This window comes from Adiantum capillus-veneris, chromosome 6, assembly GCF_014529385.1.
Source record: "Adiantum capillus-veneris isolate H3 chromosome 6, ASM1452938v2, whole genome shotgun sequence".
Taxonomy (NCBI): domain Eukaryota; kingdom Viridiplantae; phylum Streptophyta; class Polypodiopsida; order Polypodiales; family Pteridaceae; genus Adiantum; species Adiantum capillus-veneris.
Genome location: NC_140936.1, coordinates 124,585,378 through 124,610,271, shown reverse-complemented (window position 1 = coordinate 124,610,271; position 24,894 = coordinate 124,585,378). Strand labels below are relative to the sequence as shown.

The window sequence follows — 24,894 nt, the reverse complement described above, 5'->3', positions numbered from 1 at the left end:
ATCCCTTAGAGACAGTAAGAGCGCTTACTGTCTGGGGGATCACAGGAGTGACATGCAATTGGAGTTTTGTGTTGGGAGATTGTAGCTAGGCCCTATACAACCTTTTGGTGTGGTCACTTGTCATTTTTGACATCCACATTGGGTGTGGTGTCTTCCCAGACTCCCACAGCCATCTGCTGACTCTGTGTTGGTCTCCGCCTTTCAGGTTAGCATATGCCTTCGTGGCATTGTTATTAGACCTATCTCTGAGGTCTCTGTGAAGTCCTATAGCCTTTGGTGGTCTCTGGAGTCTGCTGTGTTTTCTACGGGATTGTGCCTTCCCAGCCCTGTGTGTGCTTGTTACGTGCTTGTAAATGAGTCAAACAAGCATCAAATGACTTGAAAAGTATTCGTACTTACCCCTCATGGTAGCCATGATTGCAATGTGGAAGCATGTGGCAGGTGGAAGAAGGTAGCAATATGCTCTCTCAAGCTCTCTTTCACAAGGACAAGTAGCAAATGAGCTTAGAAATGAGGGCTTGGGGTATACATACCTGGGGCTTAGGATATGCAAGTGCAATCACCCCCATGGTTAGTCCCAACTCACATGTTAGATGACTTATGGATCGAAAAAATTGCGATTTGGACACTGTATGGCCAAATTCCATTACTTTTGCACTTTGAGCCTTTCCGCTTTAAAAATATGGTTTCCGTCATTTTCCACAACCTGACCTGTTGACATTGGAAATCCATTCTGAAAATTCCTGTGGGTTTCCTAATATTAGGAAACATTTCTTGTATCTCTGTTTTATTTTTGGCGGCTTATTACTATTTATTAGAAAATAAAAAGAGAAAAATAGCAAAGAAATAGCAAAAAAAAAGAAGAAGCAAATCACTCCAAAAATTATCCGAAAAATCATAGGATGTCCCGATATCTCGTATTTATTTAAGATAGCTAAAAACTAAATTTTGTACATATTTACACACACCTAGGGGTATATATCTGGCAGTTTCCCCTTTTTTACCACTATTCAGGGAAGAAAATGCAAACTTGGTCAAGAAAATTCGCAATAAAACACAAAATAAGTCGGAAAACATTTGAATATACTGCCCTATCATCATTTTGGGTCCACATTTGGAATGCCTCCCCCCCGCCTATCTGAAGTCCTCCTAGACGACATTGTGTCATACTAGTGGTGCTGTGCATGGGTAAAACATTGGTGCCTATGCAAGGCCGTGTAATTAGACCTATGCATGCATACTCGGTCAGTGCATGGAAAAATTAATGATGTGCAAGATGAGGGTCTTAAGCAGATTGCTTAAGGGCATCTGCTGGCGAGGTTTCCAAGTGGTAGAATGCTTTCAAGAGACTAAGTTTCTCGGACATGGTCAGAACTGGTGGTGGTTTGACCAATGTTGACGTGTTGAGTACTTGTTGATGTGTTTTAGGTTGCCATTGCAACCTGGATGTAGCCGGTTTTGGGTTTGGAATCTTTCGTTTGGGTTGCCATTTATACGAGACGACAGTTTTGGTGGGCTGTTTAGGAACCCAAACTTGTTTGTAGTGAATAGGACTTTTGAGTTTGATTTGCATGGGCGGTGGGTGGGCTTGGGTGGGCTCGGGTGTACTGTTTGGATTGTTGAGTAGCTGTGATTGCCGTGTGGTTGCCTTTTGGCAGCAGGGGTTGATCAACTGTTGGCTTGGGTTGCTTGGGCCACCAGACCTGCTTGGTTTTCTGTATAGGAGTAATGACATTAGCAGGTTTGATTGGAGTCCACCTATATTTGTTGGATGTTGTCGATGTGTTGGGCACTAGTGGTGGCTTCGCTCTCCAGACAAGTTGTTGGCTAGGCTTTGGCGGTGGAGATTGTGGATTTGATTGTTTTGGCCACCAAACTTGCTTGTATGTTGGGCGAGGTAACTGTGGAATTCCGGATTTATGTTGAGGCCTTTTTTTGGTGTGAGGAAGTGCAGGTTGTGACATTGGTTCTTCAATGCTAACCTGACATGCAGCATCAGCAGTTTCCTTTGGCTGTGATGGTTGTACAGTTGCTGAAACAGGTGCAGGTGGTGGAGGAAGGAGTTTTTGATTGTTTTCTCGTAGTTGCTGATGAGGGACCTCGTCCTCGCTTGCAAAAAACACTTTGCTGACCTTTCCATCTGCTTGAAAGTACATTTGGTTACCTGACCAGTGCAAATAAGCATTGTATCTCCTTTGCCAGGTTGTACCAAATATGATGGGGGAATAATCATCTTGAACATTGCACACATGAAATTGATGAGTGCACAGCAGGCCATTGATATACAAGGGTATCTCCGCCCAGCCTTTGGTTATGATAATTGCATTATTGAAGGCTTCACAGCAGTGAAATTTCGGCACTAACTGATCACCTGTCAGCTGATTAAAGAAACTATATGTGACGTAGTTGTAATGAGCTCCTGAATCCACTAAGGCATAGGTTGGAACTTTATCCAGGGTCACTTCAATCGGAATGCAAGGATCAACATCTTCATCATCCAGATCAAAAAGAGTAATCTGATGCATCCGAGTCCACTTTTGCTTGTTGAATCCCTGTTGCTGCTGCTTTCATTTGAGTTGTCGAAGCCATGCTTCTTCTTGAGCTTCTTCTTTGATAAATTTGGCTGTAGCTTTTTGACAACTAGGTGCATGCACCCTCTCAAGAATTTCTGGAGTTAGCAAAATGACTTGAGTGCTGACAGATAACAAGATCCACACCCTTCAAGTCCTTGTAAGACCAAGAAAAAACATCCCTATACTCCTTAAGGGCATCGATTAATGTTTACTCTTCCTCTGGAGTAAGATCCGTGGAAATGTAGGCAGGTTTAGGCTCTTCTCCAGGGTTTGCCAAATCAATTCTCTTCCCTTCTTCAGGACCATCATATGATGTCCCGACTTGTTTCTTCTCTCGAATAGGCTGTTCCAAACATATACGCCTATCTTGAATAGTATATCACTTGTAGTGGGAAGGAACACTGATTCCATCCTGCACTGAACTGCTTCCTTCTTTGCTATTTGATAGGTCTGTGGTCCATTATTCATTGGTGTGCAATCTTTTCTTGGCTAAATTCTCTCGTCGTCGTTCACGTCGTGCTTTTTTAGCGGAAATATTGCTTTTAGCCTCAGGCTATTTTTTAGGTGGATGATTCTTCATTCTTCGTTTTTGTTTCTCTGAAATACATCCCCGTTACCCCATCTTTAATGTAGTCTTCAGCCTTGACTAGCATTAAGAACTGTAATTCGCTTTCTAGCTCCGGCATCGGGTTGGTTTTCTTGTACTTTCTCTAAATCTTCCTCTTGTAGTGCTGCAATTTATAGTGGGGTGGTCTAGGTATCGTCAAAGGAATCCTCATTTCATCCTCAGAATCACTATGCTTCCCACTCGAGTGTTCGTCATCTACATCTTATATGAAGAGGCACTCTCGTTGGATCCCTTCGTTTTTTGACTCAGTGCCGTCTATCATCTCTGGAGAGGAAGAGCAAGGAGTTAAGTCCCTGATAGAGATTTCGTCTTGAATTGTCAGGCATTGGACTTGCTTCTCTATCTCATCGACTTCATTGACCATTGTAGTCTCCTCATTGCCTTTGTCTATCGTGTGAAGTGCTTTTAGCATGTGTAGGGGGACTAAGTCCAAACCTTCACTGTCACAAAACTTTGTGGGAGTGGTCTCGTTAGTGCTTACATCAAGTGTAGCTAAGATCTGCATCCATTCCAAAGGCTTGAAGGATTCTTCTAGAAATGGCTCTGTAATATATGCATCGTCCACTACACTTCTTTCCAGTTTGCACTCATTTCTATCCAAGCTTCCATTGTCTGAAGCTCCGCACATCCATAGTTGAGGTTTTTCGACCAGAAATGCTTGAATTTCGGAATTAGCTGCTGTGGCTGAGTCAAAATCCTCCACAGGTGTTCGCTGCACATCACGATAAGAGTAATCTTCGAGGTTTATCCTTGTGATGTTGTCCATGTGGCGAAGATATAGGTAGTTGTAGCCCCAGTCTTGTATCATCATGAGCTGGTGCATGAAGGGTCTTCCAAGAATAACTTCATAGTTATTCCTGTCACCGAAATCAACTACTGCGAACATATGCTCATATTCTATACCACATGATGTTACGATGATTTTTTCCAATATTCCCAAGGGTCTTTCGACATAACCATCGGCTAATTGTAGCTTCATTCTGGTCTTTCAGAGTGCTGGTTTTCCCCATTTCTCCCAAAAATCTTTTGTGACTATGGCTACACCTACTCCACTATCCAAAATTGCCATGGTTTTGACGTCATTGAACTCCAGTGGTAGCATCGTGTTGCCTTTCTCACCTTCACAGTAATCTCCAACTTTGTTTACTGGTACAGGTTTGACACTAGCTTTTGTCTTTTGATTGTCACCCAACTCTGCTTCAAGCGTCTCTTGCGAATCCTTTAGACCCAATTTCTCTAAGCATGTGCTCACTTCTTTCCACATATGTGGTCGTATCTTGAGCAACTCTGCCAACGTTAAAGTGCATCTCACTTGCGTGGACAACAACTCATGAAGCGCGTTAGAGTCTAAGGTTGGCTTGAATGACTTTCTTTGAGACGGAAGGATCATAATGTCAGACTTGGCTTCATATTCGCCTTGATAAGCAGGGAGTTCCTTAAGATTTTCATCGATGCTCTCTGACGATTTTTCTGACCCTATGTCTCCATACATCGACCCAGCATCTAGATCGGGCATCTGGCGTTCTACATCAACTTCCTCTAGAGGAGCTGACTCAAGTGTCATGCTTCCATCTTTGGCGTTTTTGATTAGCTCCCACAATTTATGAGGCCAATCATCTCTGACTTCAGGTGCCATGGGTGGTTCGTTATAGATGGATTTGTCTGTGCTATTTTCCACCACTCTATGGTCCAACTCTTGTCTTTTTCTCTCTTCTTCAGCCCTCGATTCTTCAATCTTTACTTGTGGATCAGATTTCTCTTCTGGTTCCTTGAAGCTAGCTTCTGGAACATTCACCTCCTCAGGTATATCAGATTTTAGGTCAAATGGAGGTTGTTGACTTATCCTTTCCTCAACTGGCATCGCAGGAGGCTTTTATAATAATGCCTGAGATGTTTGGATCAACTGTTTGCACATTTCGAACCTTTGTTTCTCCAGCTCCGCATTTGGATAAGTCAGCCATTGATTTGCCTGAGTTTGATACGTTTCTATCCTGGCTTCATAGGCTTTTATTATAGCATCTAAGGGTTCACACACCTTCTCAACCAGGACTGATCCACCTGAACTTAGGCTACTGCTCTCCTTATCTTTCTTTTCCTAGCTATTCGTGTTGTCTATCTTGTTTGGTTCTGCTTCCCCAGAATCAGCCTGCTACTCCAGAAAGATGCTGTTGCAATTGCTCTTGAGCTTTTGCAAGCTTAGCAGATACAGTCTTGTATTTATGATGATTTATAGCTCTCTCCTTAGAGCAAATTTTACGTCTTTCTACCCTTCGACTAGGAGCTTGACTAGCTCTCTCTTGGCCTTCATCCTTTTTCTCACCTTCTTTCCCCTTAGCTTGAGCTCGTGTAACTGCCTTGACAGGTACAGTCGCTTCAGTCTCCAATCCACTCGAAGAAGGTATCACTCCAATCTTACTTATGGTCGCTTTTCCTTTATTGTGGGTTTCGTTTGGACAGTCGTTATACAAGTGGGTGATTCCGCATTGATTACACTGAGGTTTGATACTCTGTTCACCCACTGGACAACTGTTCATCAAATGATCTCCACACACTTGTAACATGGTCCCAATGGTCTTGGTGGTTGTTGAGGAGGTTGCGGGGTGAAATTTTGCCTTGGAGGATAAGATCTTGGCTTCATTCCTCCCTGCTGATTAGCTATGAACATCAAAGTTCCTTGACCCACATTCACTCCCTCGTTAGACATCATGGAAGTGTTTGATTGTGGAATGTAACTGGTGGTAAGATTCCTGTACTGAGTTCTACAGTTTCACCACATCCATAGTTCTCGTTCGTGTGGTAGGGTGGTGTAGGCACTAAGGCTCTTTCCTCTATTGGCTGATATGTATACATGTACCTGACTGCTGTCTGGGCTTCCCCTAACAGTGGTGGTTGATGTCCAAGGATAGGTTTTGCTCTTTCTAGCCCTGGCTGAACATCCGGATGTCCTGTGGCATATCTAGGTGGTGGTGGTGGTGCCTTATTCATCTGATACGGAGGAATGGCTTGCCCTTGTTGTGGCTGGTACACAGGGTTTGGCTGGTACTGCCTTTCTCTCACATATCCCCTTTGGTGGTAGCATTCTTCCGTCGAATGATTTGTCCACTTTTGTTCTATTTCATACCACTTTTGCTGCCACAGTCTAGGTTGGTCACGTGGCTGAGGTTGCATCACATGACACTGGGTTGTGGGATGACTCCCTCCACAGATGATACATAAGCGTAATTGTGGCTGTCTCACATGTTGAGGTGCCAACGCAGCATTGTTGAAACGCTCAAGGAGTTTGTGTATAAGGGAATCGATTTCTCTAGCGGTTCGCACAGGGGTTGTTGGTCCCGTGTTCACAACACTGGTAGTCACCCTCGAGTCGCTTGACCTGGTATCAGAATCCTTTCGGGATTCTCCATATATATTGCAATTGTCGACCAGGTATACCGCTTCTTTGATAACCTCGTCTAATGTTTGGCATCTTGAATATGCAAATCCTTCTTGAGATTCTCGTCTAGTAACCCTTCTATGAAGAGCAAGGCTAGCCTTTCTTGTTCAAGGATCTCCCTGGGAGGACACCTCTCCACATATTGCTTCAATCTCAAGGCGGCTTCCTTTACTTTCTCTTTCTCTTGTTGTTTGAAAGAGTATATTTGTGAGACTGTGTCATGCTTTATCCCATGTTTGGTGAATTCTTGGACAAAGTCAGATAAGAGATCCTCTATGTCAGAGAATGAGCTCTTACTTAATGGCTGGAACCAAGTCATAGCAGTACCATCTAAGGTCAATCCAAATCCCTCATATTGCGTATGGAAGTCATGTACTTGCTCTGCTCTCAGCACTTGTCTAAAGGCAGAAGCATGGGCATATGGATCCCCAGATCCTGTATATTTAGACGGCATGCATTTGGCGACTTGATGCGGCCTTAGGGGTCTGAATCCTACAGTTGGTGTCCCAAGTACTTGTATAGTGTCCCCTGTATGTGCAGTAGTGGTTCTCTGTTGTGGCGTAGCTACATTTTGCGTTGTTTGAGTAGCTCTACCTGAGTTTCTGTTTGTCTCATTTTGTCGATGAATTCCTCCGGAGAGTTCTTCGTCGTGTGGTGGATTCCTTGTTCCCACTTGGAACGAATATCCACTCATGTTTGGCACTTGTTGCGTGTGGAATTATGGTTTTTGAATAGGTTCAAAGAAACTAGTCTGACCAGGATTCTGCATAGGTTGCCTCTCTACTTGGATTGGTCTTAGGATGTCATCGTCCATTAAGTTTCTTACTGGGATTGTAGGCGGTGCACTTGCTGCGGGCTCTGCTACTTTAGGGTACATAATGGGTAACCCTAAGTATGTATACCTACTCATCTTTGTAGCAGAGGTCAGCGTGTACTCCTGACCAAACTTGTCTACGATTAAGAATTTGCTTTCATTCAAGAGGTAGACGTACAAAGTCTTATCCGAAGTAGCCTCTTTCTCGTTTACATCCTCATTGACATAGTACGCAGCGGTTTCTTCAGGAAAGGCTTTGTAAATTCCCCATCGAGGATTGTCGGACATAAGCCTTCTAGTGGTGAAAGATCTGAACATGGTTCTATTGTTGTTTTCCTCTAGAGGCGGTTTCTCCTCAACCTCATCATCAGTTTTCGTCTTGGACGCATTTCATCCCCATTTGTCCGCGACATCAGGGCTTTTGACTATCATGTAGTAAGCACCCTGTTCATCCATATAACCTCCTTTGCCATCATAAGTGGCCAGGACCCTATACTGTAATTCAACTGGATTATCTCCAATTTGAACGCAGCTATGGTTTATAGAATCCTTGAAGATTCAGGCATCTTGTCCATTGTTATAGGCATACAGCAAGATTGCTGGAGGTCTCTCATGGTCTTTGGAGGATTCTCCCATAAAGTTAACTCCCTCTTTGAAGTTCACTGATGGTTGTCCCCCTGCCATGGTCTGATAGTATAGATCTTCTGATGATGTGTCAGAGATGTAATCCTCTGGGATTGGGCTAAGGATACCTAGGTGGTCTGATTGACACTCTCTTCCGTAGAAACTTGACTCACCTGGTCCCTAAGTGGTCTATGTCCTGAGGGTACTACAACTCCTGACCTCAAAAATATGAAATGTGCTTAACCTTGGATGCACTAACCTAGAAAGTTACCTTACTTCCAGTTGGCTGTGCTCTTAGGCTCCTGGTACACCCTGCAAGCAGTTTACACACTTTTACTATCTATTTGAAGTATTTCTTAGTATAGAGACTATATATATACATGCATTCAATGTATAGATTAGGTGGGAAGACAAATATCACAAATTGGGCACTGGAGACAGTAAGGGCGCTTACTGTCTGGAGGACAGTATTGCACTTTCTGTGCTCACAGGATGTATTTTGACACTCCTAGCAATAGGAACCTCTTACCTGGGCTTATACTCACCTTTTGGAGTCTTCACCTGGGTTGTGGGCTTGCTGGCTTGAGTTATGGTCACTTTTGGAAATTTTGTTGTGTATACCAAGCACTTGACAAGACCAAAACACATCAAATTTGGATTATAACTACACAAACTTGCTTGTTACTGAGCCTACAACATGTGTACATGCTTTCTCTTGGTCAGTTGGCCAAATCTGGGTGTGGAGACAGTAAGAGCGCTTACTATCTGGACTTGCAGATTGCAGCTTTTTTGGTACCTGACACTTGTTGTGGTTACTAGAGGTGATTTTAAGTGCTTTTGGACACTAATACCAACTCTGTACACCAAGATGGCTTTTCTAGGTCACTTTAGTCACTTTACAGCACCAAACACACAAACCTCGGGCAAATCCAAAGTAAACTGAACCTTTCACATCCAGAACACTCCACACATGTGTCCTACTTATTCGAACCCTAAAACAACAAAGAAAACATTGAATGGTATAAATCCTAAGAAAAAGCAGTTTTTAGGTGTTTTTTTTTTTGGATGTTTTTGTGCTTGACCTAACATGCACTTTTGGCACACACTAAGACAAACACTCTTAAGCTACTGAATGCTGAAAACACAACTTTTACACTAAACTACAATGATACTCTAAATGAAAAATGACAGCGGCAAGAAACTCACCTATCCTAGACTAACAAAGCCAAGGATACCTCGACTTTGGCAAAGTAATGAAAGATTCTTTCTGTACAGCCATAACCACACACTAAGGTATCCACTCTAATCTAGGTAGCTTGTCCCCGGCAGCGGCGCCAGTTGTTTTTCGAGTGTCGCTCGTAGCAAGCGAGAACCTACTCAACATATAAAGATGTCAACTAGGGACGTCACTGACCCGATTAGGGCATGGAGGCGCGCCAAGAGGGTGTCAACCTCTTGTAGAATACCTATGGAATGGTCATCTAATATCTCTAAGTCTTGTGTGTGCGGGAATACCCAAATTTGCAAAGAACCTGCTACGTCACGAAACTAAGCTAAACCTTGGGCTAATGACCTCGGTTTGACATGAAACTCACCGTAGGCAATTTCCTACATGTCCCCAAGCTACCTAGACCCTCAAACCTGAATTTTGCACCCTAGCAAAAAACACGCTTACTGTTTGACAACAAAATGGAAGTTGTCAGAAACAGTCCCAGATGGTCTCTACAGCTGGGTCTAAGGGAGAGCTACCCTACTCTATGGTTGGTTTCGCTGAAATCTACCCTAAACTCCCTAAAACTCACCTGTAAGTCCGTAGGTCGATGCTCGTGAAGTAGCATCTCGTGGCGAATGGTTGGCGTTGAATCAAAGAGCTTGATGGGCTGAACGCGCCTGTGGTCTCGGTTCTGCAATGCGACTCGTGCAACACAAGATAGCAATCAAAGAAGATGCACAAAAAAAAATAAATAGATAAGCTGATCGCACAAAGAGTTTTTTTAACTCATAAAATCCATCCTAAAAAACCCTTCATTTTGACCTTTATACTTAGGTCTTGTGGGAGGAGGGTTTCCCATAGATACATGGCTCAATAATCAATTGTGTGCTTGAGTTGGGAATCAGTACAAATTGGAAGCTCACAGCCCCAGAAGATAAACCCTTTACATTTGAATAGCAAAAATATTACAAGCTCGGTTTTAGAGCAAAAAATTAATACAAAATGGCGGGGATTTGACTTGATGTAGTGGTGGCCGCTATCCATCGTTGCTGACTTGCAACAGTCTCCAAATCTTGCTCACATCTATGTAGATTGCAATGCCTCCTGGCCCTCTAAGTACAAGGCTGAGTCGTCGGCAAACTCAACGTCGAGCAGCTCATCTCCCCATATAGGGAGTGCTAAGCCCCTCAGACCAACCTACTGTGACACCAAAAATATGCTCATCACCTCCGCATAGAACAGAAAGATAAAGGGGGCAAGAGGACAACCATGTCTGACCAATCATGTGAGCATGAAGCGCTCACCTCTACCTCATGCCAAAAGCACCTGACTGTGAGCCTATCTGTACAAAGCTGACACCCCTCTGATCCAAGCATCTGAGAAGCCCATCCTGCATAGAGTGCCCTCTAGAAAGTCCTAGTCAACTCTATCGTATGCCTTCTCAAAATCGAGAAGAAGAATAAAAAGGTCCTCCCCACGGAGCCGTGCAAGGGCAGAAGCCTCCCAGAAAGTGAAGATGTCAAGGATACTGCGTTCCTTGACAAAACCTGTCTGAGTCCCATGTATAAGGCTCTCCAAAAGTGGCTGAATCCTCAAACACAGATCCTTGGCAAGAATTTTGTAGGCTGAGTTGAGGATGGTGATGGGGCACCACTGTCGAATCTCATCCAAGGAGCCACCCTCCTTTGGAATGAGGTAAATCAGGCCCTCACTCATTCTATCCGGCATCACTCCTGTGTGCAGAATGTACTAAAAGGCACTACAAAGATCCGGGCCAAGCAGGTCCCAGTACTCCAAGAAGAAGCTGGGAGTCAGCCCATCCTCACCTAGAAAGCTACCACGAGGGAGGGCCCTAAGAGCCGTGTGCAGCTCCTCAAGATGAAAAGGCATCTCTAGCCTCTGGCGCATCTTCTCAGTCACAAGACAAGGCATTTGTGCCCAAACCTTCTCCCTGCATGCATGTTGCCACTCTGACTGGGCCTCAGCTGACAGTAACTCACGGTAAAAGTTAGTAGCAACTGCACGCATATCCTTGGGCTCACAAACAACTGACCCATTGGGTCTCCTCAACTGATTGACCTTGGCATGCGAGTGCCGAGGTCCCACTGTCTCAAAAAAGGCACCTGTCACTCTATCACCCACCTGAGTCCACTGAGATTCCTGTCGGTGAAAGGAAAACTCATGACACCTCTCCTCTGTGCAAGCAAGCTCCTGTCGAGCCTGCTGTAACTGCTCCTCCAACCATGGACTGTCTGGATGCTGCTCTTGCATCATCTGTAGTGAAGCAATGCCTTGTCTTAGACACTGTTCCTCCTCTCTCGCTGCAGCCCGTCGAGCCAGAGACTCCTGGAGAAAAAAGTGGCTAAATTGAGCTAGGCCTAAGGCCACTCTGTCTGCAGGAAGAGCCTGGCTGTCCATGCCTTTTGTCTAGAGAGCCTCTACCCTCTCTCTGAGTCCTGAGTCCAACAAGACCCGCTCTGGGATGCGAAGCATCGTGCTCCCACTCCTCTGCCTGTCTGCCACTGTGAGGATCACTAGTGCATGGTCCAAGAAGGATGTCCCTGCCAGGATGCCCACTGATCCCCCCAAGTCACTAAAGTGGTCACTAGTGTAGAAGCGATCTATCCGTGATAGATTCACTCCTCCCACTCCGCGGTCCGCTCTAGAGAAGGCAAGACTCTCTGGAGGCCTCACAAAGCCAGAGTGCTGCCATGTATCCGAGACCCTCAAAGTCATACACAACCTCTCCCAAGCTGCTAACTCGATTACATGCACAGTAGCATGGCTGCCTCCAATCCTATTAGAAGGGTCCTCCAGCATGTTGAAGTCCCCTCCTACACACCAATGGTTAGCCTGTGGCAAAGACTCAACAATTTGTGACCAAAACTCTGCACAAGCACTCGCCACATTGGGCGCATAGATGTTCAGGAAGCCCACAAGGCCACCCTGAACCTGCATAGTAATCCACTGAGCCCTGCCTGGCACAATAATCCCTCTGCCCACAATGACCTGCTGCAATGAGTCCGCAATAGTCATACATACCCCACCCTGGATGCCTCCAGGTCCAAAAGCAGCTGACCAAAAGGTATCATATCGTCCATGCAAAATCTGACCACATCGTCGAATGCGGCTCTCAGATAGATGGTGCTCCTGAAGCATAAGGAGATCAATCTCTCCTCCCACAAGGCAACGTTGAAGCCCCTGACGCAATCGACCCCGCTTTCGCTGAAATTGGGTCCCACCTAGTCCCTGCATGTTCCACGAGATGATCCTCATGGGGAGCGAGAGACTACAGTGAGTTCCTAGCCCAAGCCCAAGTAGAGCGAGCCGTGCGTAAAGCAACCTCCTCTGTCCAGGAGTCCTCATGTATGTATACATAGCAAGGAAAACACTGCATATCAGCAAAAAAGTACACCACAATGTGCCTACATCCTGCTGAGTCTAGGGGTGTCACCACAAACTTGGCCAGTGGCCACAAAGTCTGCAACAAATCTGTAACTCCAAGTTCTCCCATGTGGTGAGAGAACTCAAGAACCTGTGTATGCAACCATCCCACCACTGAGTCGAGGGACCACTCTGTCTTGGTCCTACCAAAGATGGGGAAGGAGAAACCATTTGCAGAGTCCAAGGCCTCTGTCCCCCTAGCGGCGAGGAACAAAGCATGGACCCTGAAGCAGGCTGCCTCGTGGTCTGCTGCGGAATCACCGAGAAAGCGAGTGAACCCGTAGTCGAAGAAATCCCAGCGGCATCAGAGGTCAATGCTCGTCAGACCACGAGGGATAGCTACAAGGGAAGATGTCTGAATCTGTAGAGGGGGCAGCAAGAAGGGCTGACGCTCTCTCGCTAGGCAACTCGTGGCAAAGGCGCTGCCAAGAGATCTCCTAGCCATCGGCGAGGGACCAGTCTCCTGAGTCGACTGTGGAACTCGAGCAGGAGGGGGGGGAGAAGGAGCTGGGGGGGCGGAGGGGAAGAGGAGCGGGGTGGGGTGACAGAGGTAGAGGGGCGAGGTGGGGAGTGGACGGGAGCAGAGGGGGGGGGGGGGGGGGGGGGGGGGATGAGGAGGAGGAGGGGAACTCTGAAGGGGGGTCGGCTGGCGAGGGTGAAGTGGAGGTGGAGGCTGGTGTAGGGGGCTCCTCCTGCTCAAGAGGACCAAAGCGGTTCCCCGTGGGAACCCACTGCTGCTGAGTAGGCACCTGAGGGCCACTCTGAGTGTCAGGCAGTTGCTGTGGCCCCTGGTGTCCACAGCCACGGGCGTGATGCCACCCCTCCTGCGCTGGAGCCCTAGGCTCGGAGGGTGGCTCTGAATCTGTGCGCTGTGCCGTTGGCTGTGGCTGCGGCCCAAGCCTTGGCAGGCTGGGGCTAAGGCTGAGGTGTAGGTTGTGGACTCCTCCGTGGACAGGCCTTCGCTAGGTGGACCATCTGTCTACAAATGAAGCACTGGTTCGAGAGACCCGAGTACTCCACACTCTGTCTAAAACAACCCCCACTCACTCGAGGCAGAAGGATGACCTTCGGGAGCGTGTGGGTATCTCTGACCAAAACTCAAACTGAGGGGATGCCATCCACCTTGAAAGCTACTGATGCTGCCGTACGAGGTGTCTCCATGACAGTCCCGATGGTGGAGCCAATCCTGGAGAGAAGTGGTATGTACTCCCTCCGTAAACCCAAAAATCAGATTGAGATGGGGATGTCTGCCTCCTCTACTAGCACATCCGAAGTCGGGTCAAAACCATGTTTCCACTGTCGAAAGTGGGCGTGTGATGCTCGGATGTCTAGTGGACTCATAGCTATGACCTTGGAAGCCATCTCGGAGGTCTCGAACTTGATCTGGTAGTACCCCCGTCCGAGAATCTGGACATCCAAGATCTTGTCCACCTCTGCGAGAAGGCAGGCCTGGAGAAGGTCTCGCAGCTCTCCTCTGCTAGGACGGGTGCCGATAATTTTGCAGATGACCGAAGTTGCTTGCAAACACTCAACCTCAGTGGCTAGGCTCGCTTGATCTATCGGCGATAGAGCAAGTTGAATGGTGGGCTCAACGGGGTCGGGTGAGGGGGCTTCGGATGAGTCCCTCTGTGGTGGATCTGGAGCCTCCATTTGTGTCTACTGCTGTGGAAAAGAAGCGTATGTACGGTGAAGAGACTCTGCAATCGAGCACGCCGAGGACTCTCTGAAGAAACAATGTTGCAGAGCCAAGTGCAAGAACCTTCGGGAATGACGAAGACGGGGGGGGGGGATGGCGGCGCGAGAAGGGGGAAGTAGACGGGCTGGGGGGCAGCGCGAGGTGAGGGCAGTGGGATGATGCACTCAAGGGCAGGTGGGGCGGGTTGGGATGATGCACGCGGGCGGGCGGGCTGGGCTGGGCAGATGCGCGCAAAGACAGGCCGGGGACGGGAGGCAGCACGAGGGGGGGGAGGGGGGCATCAATGGCGCAGCAGGGGGAGGCGTGCAGCAGTAGCGAGCGCTCTCCACACTAGGAGTTTTCTCTTTGTACTCTTTGAACTTTCTCCTTTATTTTGTTATGACCTCTCTGAAATTGTCTCAGTATCCTTGGGAGAACTAAGGTCTTGATCTTGTTGTTCCTGTGTCTCGTGTTGTACCTCTCCTTGCAAGATACTTTTCTCCTTTTTATTGTTTTCAAATTCGTCAAATGATTCTATATCATCGATGCGTTGCTTCTTTGATTCTTCTTGCTGTTGCTGCTCCATCTTTCATTTGAGCTCATTGTGAATTCGTTGTTGCATGGTGCTGGCACTTTCTTGTTTCTCTTCAACTTCCTTCCTCTTTTGTTGCTTGATCCTTTCCAAGGCCTCTATTTGCTTGCGTATGAACAGAGCATTCACTACTTCATTATATTCTTTCTCATCATCCACTTGTGTTTCTTGGGTTTGCTGCTGTTCTTCTTTTGTTGGTGGAGCTTTTTCCTCAATGCCTGAGCCTCTTCCATTGTCCTCCTGGCATGAGTGATGGGGATAGCTTCTGCCAAATGTGTAGCCTTTTTCTTTAACCGAGTATATCCCAGGGTGTAGGGGCTATCCTTCTCTTCCTCCAAAGACTGGTACTCATAAGGAGTATCTAGTGGGTGGTATCCCTCTTCTTGGCTACTCCGAGCATCCAAATCTGTTTTCTCACTGTCAGAATCCCTTAGAGGTACACTTTGCCTAGTTTGTTTGACTCCAGGATTTGGCCTTGTAGAAGATCCTGCCACTGGTCTCAGAGCTCTTTTGGGCCTGTGGATTAGGTCTATCTATGCTTGGGCAGGTGGTAGATCGTCAATCATGCCCAATGTTGGATAGGCTATTCGTGTGAGCATGGGTCCTCCGTTCATGTAAGATTTACTTCTTTGACTGCCCTTTAGGTTTTCTTCCACAATCTTGTCAAGAAGGTAGTTTCCAAAGTCGCAACTGACCACCCTGCCTTCAACCAAACCCATCGCCATATGCAACAAGTGTTCAGTATATCTAGGCGGCTTTTGCACCTTGAAATGCTGTGATATAAGACACAATGGCAGTTCCGTTTTTGAATATATCAGGTTTTGATATGTCAGCTTGTGGCCGTGTTGGTTCAAAAAGGCTTTATCATTGTCAATTGCCTTCGTTTTTTGCAAGAGATTGTGCATTCCCTACGGTAGATGGAGGGCTTCATTGATGATTTTAGCTGTAATTTTTACCTTAACAACTGCCCCATCCTTGTCTGTCAGAGTTGCTTCCCCATTGTATTGAATTGTACTTATGAGGTCGTGAGATCATTTGAAATCTGTTCCCCAAGAAGGTAGTCTTAAGAAATTGTCGAGCTGCAGGCACCTAACCCCTGCTTGCACTTCTGGTTTCTGGTGCAAAGTCCACATTTCCCGGGGAAAGATGGTGGTCTTTACAATTTCTCCGTCTGTGGCTTGGAACCTTTCAATGAAAATGTTTGCCGGAATTGCTTCAAGTACTTGTTCAGTGAGGTGAGCTTTCTCATTTGATGAGATATCGGTTATCTCATAGGGTGCCACAGTCCACTCCCTCTGTGCTTTCCTTCGAGGCATCATGTTGCCAATTTGCAAGTGAAATCAGGTTTAGCCATTGATCAAAATTGTCGAAAAGTGTAAACTTGACCATAAAATAAAAAGTGAGCTTAACTCTGTCAAAACTACTCCAGATTTGACTAAATTTCACCAGTGCACCTAGGACTACTATAGGCACAAAACTATAATGAAACAGATAGATTTTGGCAAAAAGGAACATGGATCGCAATCCATGTTGGGAAGCATTTGAAAATTCTAACTTTGGGAAGTTGTCCGTGGGCATAAGGGGATGCTACTGAGCAATTTTCTCTGGATTTAGAACTGGAGGTACATGGATTACGATCCATGCTAGGAAATATTTTGGAAATCTGATGATACCATCTGCTAGGGTTCATCTTGGTTATGACTTGGTCCAAAAAGTTTGGGATTTGGATCAATGGTTTGACACTTGGGCTAAATTTTAAAAATCCTGTACAGATTTAGAGATTTTGGCTTTTGGAAGTGGATTTTTGGGATTCAAATGGCTTGAAACTTCATGGCTTGGCTTTCTTGAGCATATAGAATCAGATGTAATGGGTTTTACTTATTTTGGCCGAAAAGGTACTTTTCATAGGCAATGTATGTTTACGTGTATTGATTTGGAGTTTAGGTATCCATAATTGCCTAGGCTTGGTTTCCATGATTGATTTCTTAAGCCATATTTTCATGACCATGGTGGTGAATGATCGCTGAGCTGCCGCATGTGGTGAAGGTAGAGGTTCCCGTTCATAGTCCGTTTGTATGAATGGTGTGGATAAAGATTGGCCTGCATGTTTGATGCGTAAAGTTTTGTCTTGCCAGTTTGGTGTGGCTTGATAAGTGCGCATCCACTGCACTCCCAGAATAACTGCTTCGTTCAGATGATGATCTTTGACCACATGAAATTGATGTGGATAAATCATTTCCTCAATGTTTATTTGCAAATTTATGTGGCCTAGACTGTCCATAGTACCTCTGTTTGCGACCTTGAACCCCATAGTGTTGGGCATTAGAGGTTCCTATGTGATTTTTCTGAAAGTGGAGTAGTTAACCACATTAGCCATGGCCCCTGTGTCCACTAACGCTCTTTTGGTGGTGCCATCGGCAAATTGTAACCAAATGCGTAGATCCATCCCTCCTAAACATGTAGGTGCCATTTGTATGGATGCTATCGAAGCATCTTGAACAGCCACATCCTATTGTTCTTTCCTCTGGAATTTTGCTTGTTCACGTCGTTTCAATATTCTGAGTTTGGCCTCCTGCTATGCTTGTTCCCGAATGTCCTGTGCTTGACATCTGCGTTGGGCTGCTGCATGGAGTGTTGCGAGTTCGTCAGGTGACAACGGAAGAAGATATTTCTTTAACCCGCAACCACTCGTCCAATTAGGCATCTCCTCTCCTACCAATGTTGCAAGTCTAATGGCGCCACTTTGCGATATATCATGGATCACAAAAGGCCCCATTCCTCGCTTTTTGAGTTTTTTGGAGTGTTGTTTCAGGGTGTACATGAGAACGTAATCCCCTTTTTGAAACTCCTTACCAATCACGTGTTGATCATAAAAAGATTTCATTTGATTTTTCTGAGCATATATCCCAACTATCGCTTTAAGTCTAGTTTCATCTAACTGTTCTAGGGTGTCTAGTCTCTTCGATAGCTCATGGCTTGTCCATCCTAATTGTGTTGCCACTATGAGGGATTTGACTAGGAATTCCAATGGTAGTATCACATTAATTCCAAATACCAGGTTAAAGGGAGTCGTTCCAATGGAGGTTTTAAAAGCTACGCGGGAAGCCCATAAGGTGGTGTGTAACTTTTGATATCAATCTTTTCTTGAGTCAGTGACTATTCTGGTGAGCACTGTGCATAGGATTTTTTTGGTACTCTCCGCCTGTCCGTTGGCTCGCGGATGATAGGGTGGTGACTTTCGATGGACCACCATGAATTCGTCAAGGAGGGTCTCAATGACGTCGTTCACAAAGTGTGTTCCTCTGTCGCTTACTATTTTGACTGGTAGTCCATACCATGTAAACACATTTTCAAAAAGGAATTGAGCTGTAGTCCTTGCATCATTTCTTTGGGTTGCTTTGGCTTCTGCCCACTTCATCATGTAATCTGTTGCTACGATGATGTATTGTGCGTGTGTCCTGTATCCTGGAGGGTTAATGGGACCAATGAAGTCAATGCCCCATGTGGGAAAAGCACATACTCCTACCATCGGCCTCGGTGGCATTCCATCTCTCCTCGGTGGCATTTCAGGGGTGGTTTGTGCATTGAAATTTATCACATCGTTTGACATATGTGGTTGCATCCATGAACAAGGTCGGCCACCATATACCTGAGTGTAGCACTAGCTTTGCCGTTTTATGAGCGGAGAAGTGTCCTCCGGGTTGTCTTGAGTGTGCTTGATCTAGGATGACGTAATATTTTCTTTCTGTAGTACACAACTGTAATTGTTTGTCCTTTTCCTTGCCTATACAGTTGGTTGGCAAGGAGAAGATAGTGTTTGGCCTCTTCCTCGACAATTTTCCTTCTTACTTTGTCCCATTCTGCTGGAAAGGTTTTGTTTTTTAAGTACTCAATGATGTGAGCACTCCATTTAGGTGCTTGTACTACCCGAAACATTGTGGCACATACATCTAACACATAATTTTACATATTTATGGACACTGAATTCCATGTTTGGCCAGTAGACGCCCAGTCTTTGTAACCATTGGCCTGTTTGTGTTTCACCAATGTGAAATCCTGTATTTTGTATATGAGCTTGTTTGAGGTAGTAGGTGGTATCTTCAGGTTGTACACATAGTCTCAGTATCCCATCCTTACTGTGTTTGTACTGCCGTCCTGCTAAAAGTATGAGATTCTGTATTTGATGGATCATTAATGGTTGTCTTTCTATCTGCAAAGAGCCAATTGTGAGTAGAGTCATGACCTCTTCGCTCCATCACGACACCATTTCTATGTTAAATAGATATGAATTAGAAAGTTCATCATCAACACCCGCAGGTGCTTCCCCTTGAAATAGTCGTGAAAGATGATCTTCTCTCTGGTGTGTGGTCCCCTTTTTTACAACCACCATGAAGTAAAACTCAAGCAATAGTATAAACCAACAAACAATTCTTCCAGTATTGCAAGGTTTGTTTACTAAATATAGCAGTGCTTGATGATCCACGAAGAAGACAAACTTGTTTGCTAGAAGGTAGTGTCTAAATTTCTTGACAGCATAGATCATTCCCAGACCTTCTCTTTCCATAGTGGTGTAATTTCTCTCTACGTTGTTTAGTTGTCGACTGGAGTAGCAAACGGGAAAATCCATTTTCTTCTCTCCTGCTTGGGCTAATATGCACCCAATGGCATAAACCGATGCATTCACATGGACATGGAAGATTTTGCTCCAGTCAGGGGCTTGCAAAATTGGAGCTGAAATCAAATGTTTCTTCAATTTTTGGAAAGCTTGCTCACATTCCTCCGTCCATTCAAACTTAGTTATGAGAGCGTACAATGGCTTAGCTATTACAGCATACATATATATGAAACACTGGTAGCATCCGCAATGCCCCATAAATGCTTGCACTTCTTTTATCTTTGCTGGTCTCGGTAGTGCAGCAATTTTCTGCACCTTTCCTTGATCATTTGAAATGCCGTTTTTGGACACTATGTGACCCAAAATTCTACCCTGTCTTACCATGAAGACACATTTTTCCGGGTTTAAGCAGATACGATACGTTCTGTATTTTTCAAAGACTTTCTCCAGATGAGTGATGTGGTCACTTCATCGAGGGGAATGAACACAAAGATCATCCATGAAGATCTCCAAAAATTGCATGAGATATTCTTTAAATGCGTGGGTCATTAGTCTTTGAAATGTGGTCGGGGAATTCGTCAAGCCAAAAGGCATTACCTTGTATGCAAATATACCCCACTATGTCGCAAAATCTGTCTTATGTTGATCTTCTGCCTTGATCGTCGACTGGTTGTAGCCTGAGAACCCATCCAAGAAACTATAGGCCTCTTTCCCTGCTACTCTCTCAATAACATGACCAGTTATTGGCAGTGGGTGGTTATCCCTGATGGTGTCTGCATTTACTTGCTTGAGGTTTACACAAACATGCAGCTTGCCATTCTTTTTGGGTACCACCACAATCGAGGACACCCACTCTGTGTGCTCAATCTCATAGATAAACTCAGTGTCCTTCATTTTGTCTATTTCCTCCTTGATTTTCTTTGCAAAAGTTTCATTGTACGTGTAAGGACGTTGTCTGCGTGGTCTGGCATCACTCTTAAGGGGAATCGTGTGGTGACATATCTTCGGATCTATCCCCTTTAGATCTTTGTATGACCATGCAAAGACATCTTTATATTGCTTGAGCGTATCGAGTAGAAGTCACTGTTCCTCTTCAGTAAGGTCCGTGGCAATATAGGCCGGTTTAGGCTCCTCTCGTGGTTCTCCTAAGTTGATGCTTTTCGTGTTTTTAGGCCCATCATATAAAGTTCCTGGTTCTTTGGGATCTCGTTTGGGTTTTTGCACCACTATCCTCCTATCTTGAATGGTATACTTCTTATAGTGGGATGGTGCATCGAATTTATCATCATTTGATTCCTCGTCAGTTTCAATTTCTGTTGTCCAAACTTCTTTCAATGCTCATTTCAAATCATTGTATTTGACTTTGCGCTCTATCTTGGACAACTTAAACGGTTTTTTGATATCTTTTTCCTTTTTTGGTTTTTGTTTTGATGTTGTTTTGGTTGAGTCAGGTTTCATATATCACCTTGAAATCGTGTCCTTGAGGCAGTCAGTCACTTCGACTAATCTGAACTACTACGTTTTGTCATTTAATTGGGGTACTGAGTCCTTGTTGTGTTTATTTCTATGTTTATCCCGATACCCACGTTGTCTTTGAGGGTTTTGGTTTGGGAAATCATAGTAGATCACTCGGTGATCCTTCCGTTTGATGCTTGGCTCGAGCTACTAGACAGGCCATCGTCCGCGTTATCCTCTAGCGTCTTATCAATCGAGTCTTGAAAATCTTCTTCGTCATTCGTTTGGACAAGGTCCCAAGTACAGATATTTCGTCCACTATGCCTCGGCATTTGGTCACCCCTTCCTTGTCACGTACGTCTTCCTCGGTCTTCGGAGTTAGGCGGACATTCATCATCTGGAATGGAATCTTATCATACCCTTCATCATCACAAAATTTGGTGAGGGTCATTGTTGGGATTAAAGCCCAAGTGGCCTCTTATATGGATATGGCTGGCCGTCCGCCTAACTCACTCACCTCTAACTCTTTGTATATACTCACTCATACTTTTGTGGATAATAAGGTTTTTGGGAGATAACCCTTCAAACGATTCTCTGCGTACTGTGTAAGCTCTCTGTGTATCTCTCTGTGTGTGTGTGAGTCGATCCACGCTCCGCTCTGTGACTTCAACTGGTATCAAAGATGGGTTCAATGCGGTTTTGCGTAATCGCGCGCACACACACATTCCAGGCAGATTCTGGATCCGGAGCTTGGAAATTCACACTCGACGTTCCGGGAGAATTTTCATCACGTGACTTGACGTTTTACCCCCCTTTTGAAGCCGTTTATGCCCTCAGAATTTCGTTCTGAGCACTACATCAGAAGATAGGTTTCAACCGCAAAGAAACTCGTCTTGTGTAGATTGGCAAGCAGGAGGTGGTTGGCATCAATATCAGCATCGACATACATCACTCATTCGTCTTCAAAGCATCATATATAGACCAAGTACACATATATATCATCAGATATATATATTGCAGTCTGCATTGATACTTCTTGTACTTGCCAGGTTCTAGGGGAGGTGTGGCCATACGACGGCTTGACACCACTGGCATGTATTGCAGATTGATGTACTATGATTGTGGGTCTGCTAGTTGTGAGTCACGCTAGCAGACAGACCGCCGCAGTGGTCATAGGACAATTGATTGGTCTATTGTAGGATGTATGCTAGTTCTAGGCAGTTTGCTGAGCCATTTGTTTCGTGTGTGAGGTTTTTTGAAGCCAATCACTGGGGGCTGGGTTACCCAGTGTGAGGTGGATTAGGTTGTTGGAGTTCCCCTCTACAAGCATCCTCTTCGGTGACTTTTATCCCATAGGATGTATGACTTTGTGTAGACACTAGATTGCATCTTATGCGTCAGGCTGTTGAGGCATTGTTCAGGGTTCAGTCTTGAGACAGATACAGGTTCTGTGACCGCCCAGACAGGAGACAGTGTATGCTTACAGGATAGCATATTACAAAGATTTCTAGATTTGTCACTGTTCAGCTATTTATGGTTGTTTTTGAGCTATCTTTTGGTTTCCAGAGCTCAGTTTACAAGGGAGACTCTGTCAAAATTTTTCAAAATACTGACAGTTCCTGAGGAGAGGTGTTCAGCTTATTGTTTACAGCTTGTTTACTATGTACAGAGGCCAGTTTACAGGGGAAACTTTGCTGGATTTTTCCCAAAAGTAAACAGTTTGGCAGATATGGCATCTTCTCAAAGTGAGACTCTTTACAACATAAAGAAGCTGGATGGCACAAACTTTCCATTCTGGAAGAAGAAAATTTGACAGGTTTTGGTGCACAAAAAACAATTGAAGCCACTGAAGCTCAAAGGGGAGAGACCAGAAGGTATGGCTGAAGATGAGTGGGAAGAGCTTGACGAGTTAGCTTGTTTCACAATCATGCCGACACTGGTAGAAAATGTTTACTTCAACGTAGCAGAAGAGACTACAGCATATGGCGTATGGCAAAAGCTATGTGGTATGTATGAGAAACAAAGTGCTACTTCTCAGATTTACTGCTCAAGAAATTGGTGGATTTGAAGATGAAGGAAGGGACAGCCATGTCAAATCATCTCAATGAATTTCACACAATTTTCAGCCAGTTAACAACACAGGAGATAGTCTTTCCAGATTCAGTGAAGGTTATGTTTCTCTTAATCAATTTTCCAGACAGTTGGGATACTTTTCGCACAGCGTTAAGTAATTCTGTCGCACCAGAAGGTCTTACAAGTGCCAATGTAGAAGGCATATTGCTCACAGAGGAAGTGAACAGGAAGAACATTGACAAAGGCAAAGACAATAGTGCTTTGGTCATTCGAGGGAGACAACAGTCTAAATAGAAGAAGGGTAAGAAGGCACAAAACCAAAGTAAGTCTCGTGACTCGAAGTCAAAGGATGACATAGAATGCTACCATTGTGGCAAGAAGGGTCACATGAAGAGAGACTGTACGAAGTGGAAACAAGAAAAAGGCAAAACAAAGAGTTCTGAGCAAGATGAAAAGAAGAGTTCAGTGAAGATTGAAGAGATGAATGTCACAGGATCTGGTTCAGATAGTGATTCTGGTATAACAGCTGGTGACATCTTCCTCACAAGAAATCTTGATTCTGTTTTCTTGACTACAGAGGATGGACATGCTATGAGTGATTGGATTATCGACTTAGGGGAATCTTTACATGTTTCTCTGCACAAAGAGTGGTTTACATCATATGTGACTACTAAAGATTATGTCAGACTTGGAAATGAGCAGATTTGTGACATACTTGGAGTGGGAGATGTGCAGTTGAAGTTTCAGAATGGCTCTTCTTTATGGATCAAGAATGTCAGACATGTTCCAGCAATCCGAAAGAGCTTGATCAGTACAGGGAAGTTGGATGATGTAGGTTATGTGACAGTTTTTGAGAATAGCGCTTGGAATATCTCCAAAGGTTCAATGACTGTAGCACATGGCACCAAGTCAGGAACTCTGTTCACTTTACATGTTTTAGAGGTTAAAAACCATGTAATTAATGTGATTGAGCAGCCGAGTGTGTCACTGTGGCATCGTAGGCTGGGATATATGCCAAAAAGAGGAATGGAAATACTTTCTCATTATGGTTATTTGCCTGGATTTTCATTTGAACATTTTGAGTTTTGTGAGCATTGTGTTTATGGTAATCAAACACAGGAACCGCACAGATCAAAGAGGAATCGTAGGGACGAACGATTAGCTCTTTTCCACAGTGATCTATGCGGACCAATGCCTAGTTTGTCACTAGGGGGAGCAACGTACTTTTGTACATTCATAGATGACTATTCTCGCAAAGTATGGGTTTACTTCTTGAATCACAAGGATGAGGTGCTCAAGATCTTTAAGACATTCTTGCAGCTTGTGGAGAATCAGAGTGGTCAGAAGCTGAAGTGCTTGAGAACTGACAATGGTGGAGAGTACGTTTCGAAAGCTTTTCAAGACTTTTGTGAAGCAAAAGGGATTAAGCGGGAACTTAATGCACCATATAATCCTTCACAAAATGGGGTTGCAGAACGTATGAATAGGACCATTCAAGAGAAGTTCAGAAGCATGTTGTCAAATGCTGAGTTGCCTGATGGATTTTGGGTAGAAACAGTGGCTACAACAGTCCATTTGATCAACAGGTCTCCTAGTAGGGTTCTGGATAAGAGTGCAGTGGCCGAGATGCTATGGACAGGCAAGGAACCTTTGTATAAGCATCTCAGAGTCTTTGGTTGTGAAGCTTATAGCCATATTCCTAAGGAGTTCAGGAATAAGTTAGAACCAAAGAGCAAGAAGTGTATATTTCTTGGC

The 24,894-nt window shown here is 44.9% G+C and overlaps 1 pseudogene; it reads right to left on the bottom strand.

Annotated features, from left to right (window-relative positions):
* Nucleotides 1-1,792: 1,792 nt before the first annotated feature.
* LOC147456214 (uncharacterized) lies at nt 1,793-2,525 on the bottom strand (annotated as a pseudogene).
* Between the last annotated feature and the right edge of the window lie 22,369 nt (nt 2,526-24,894).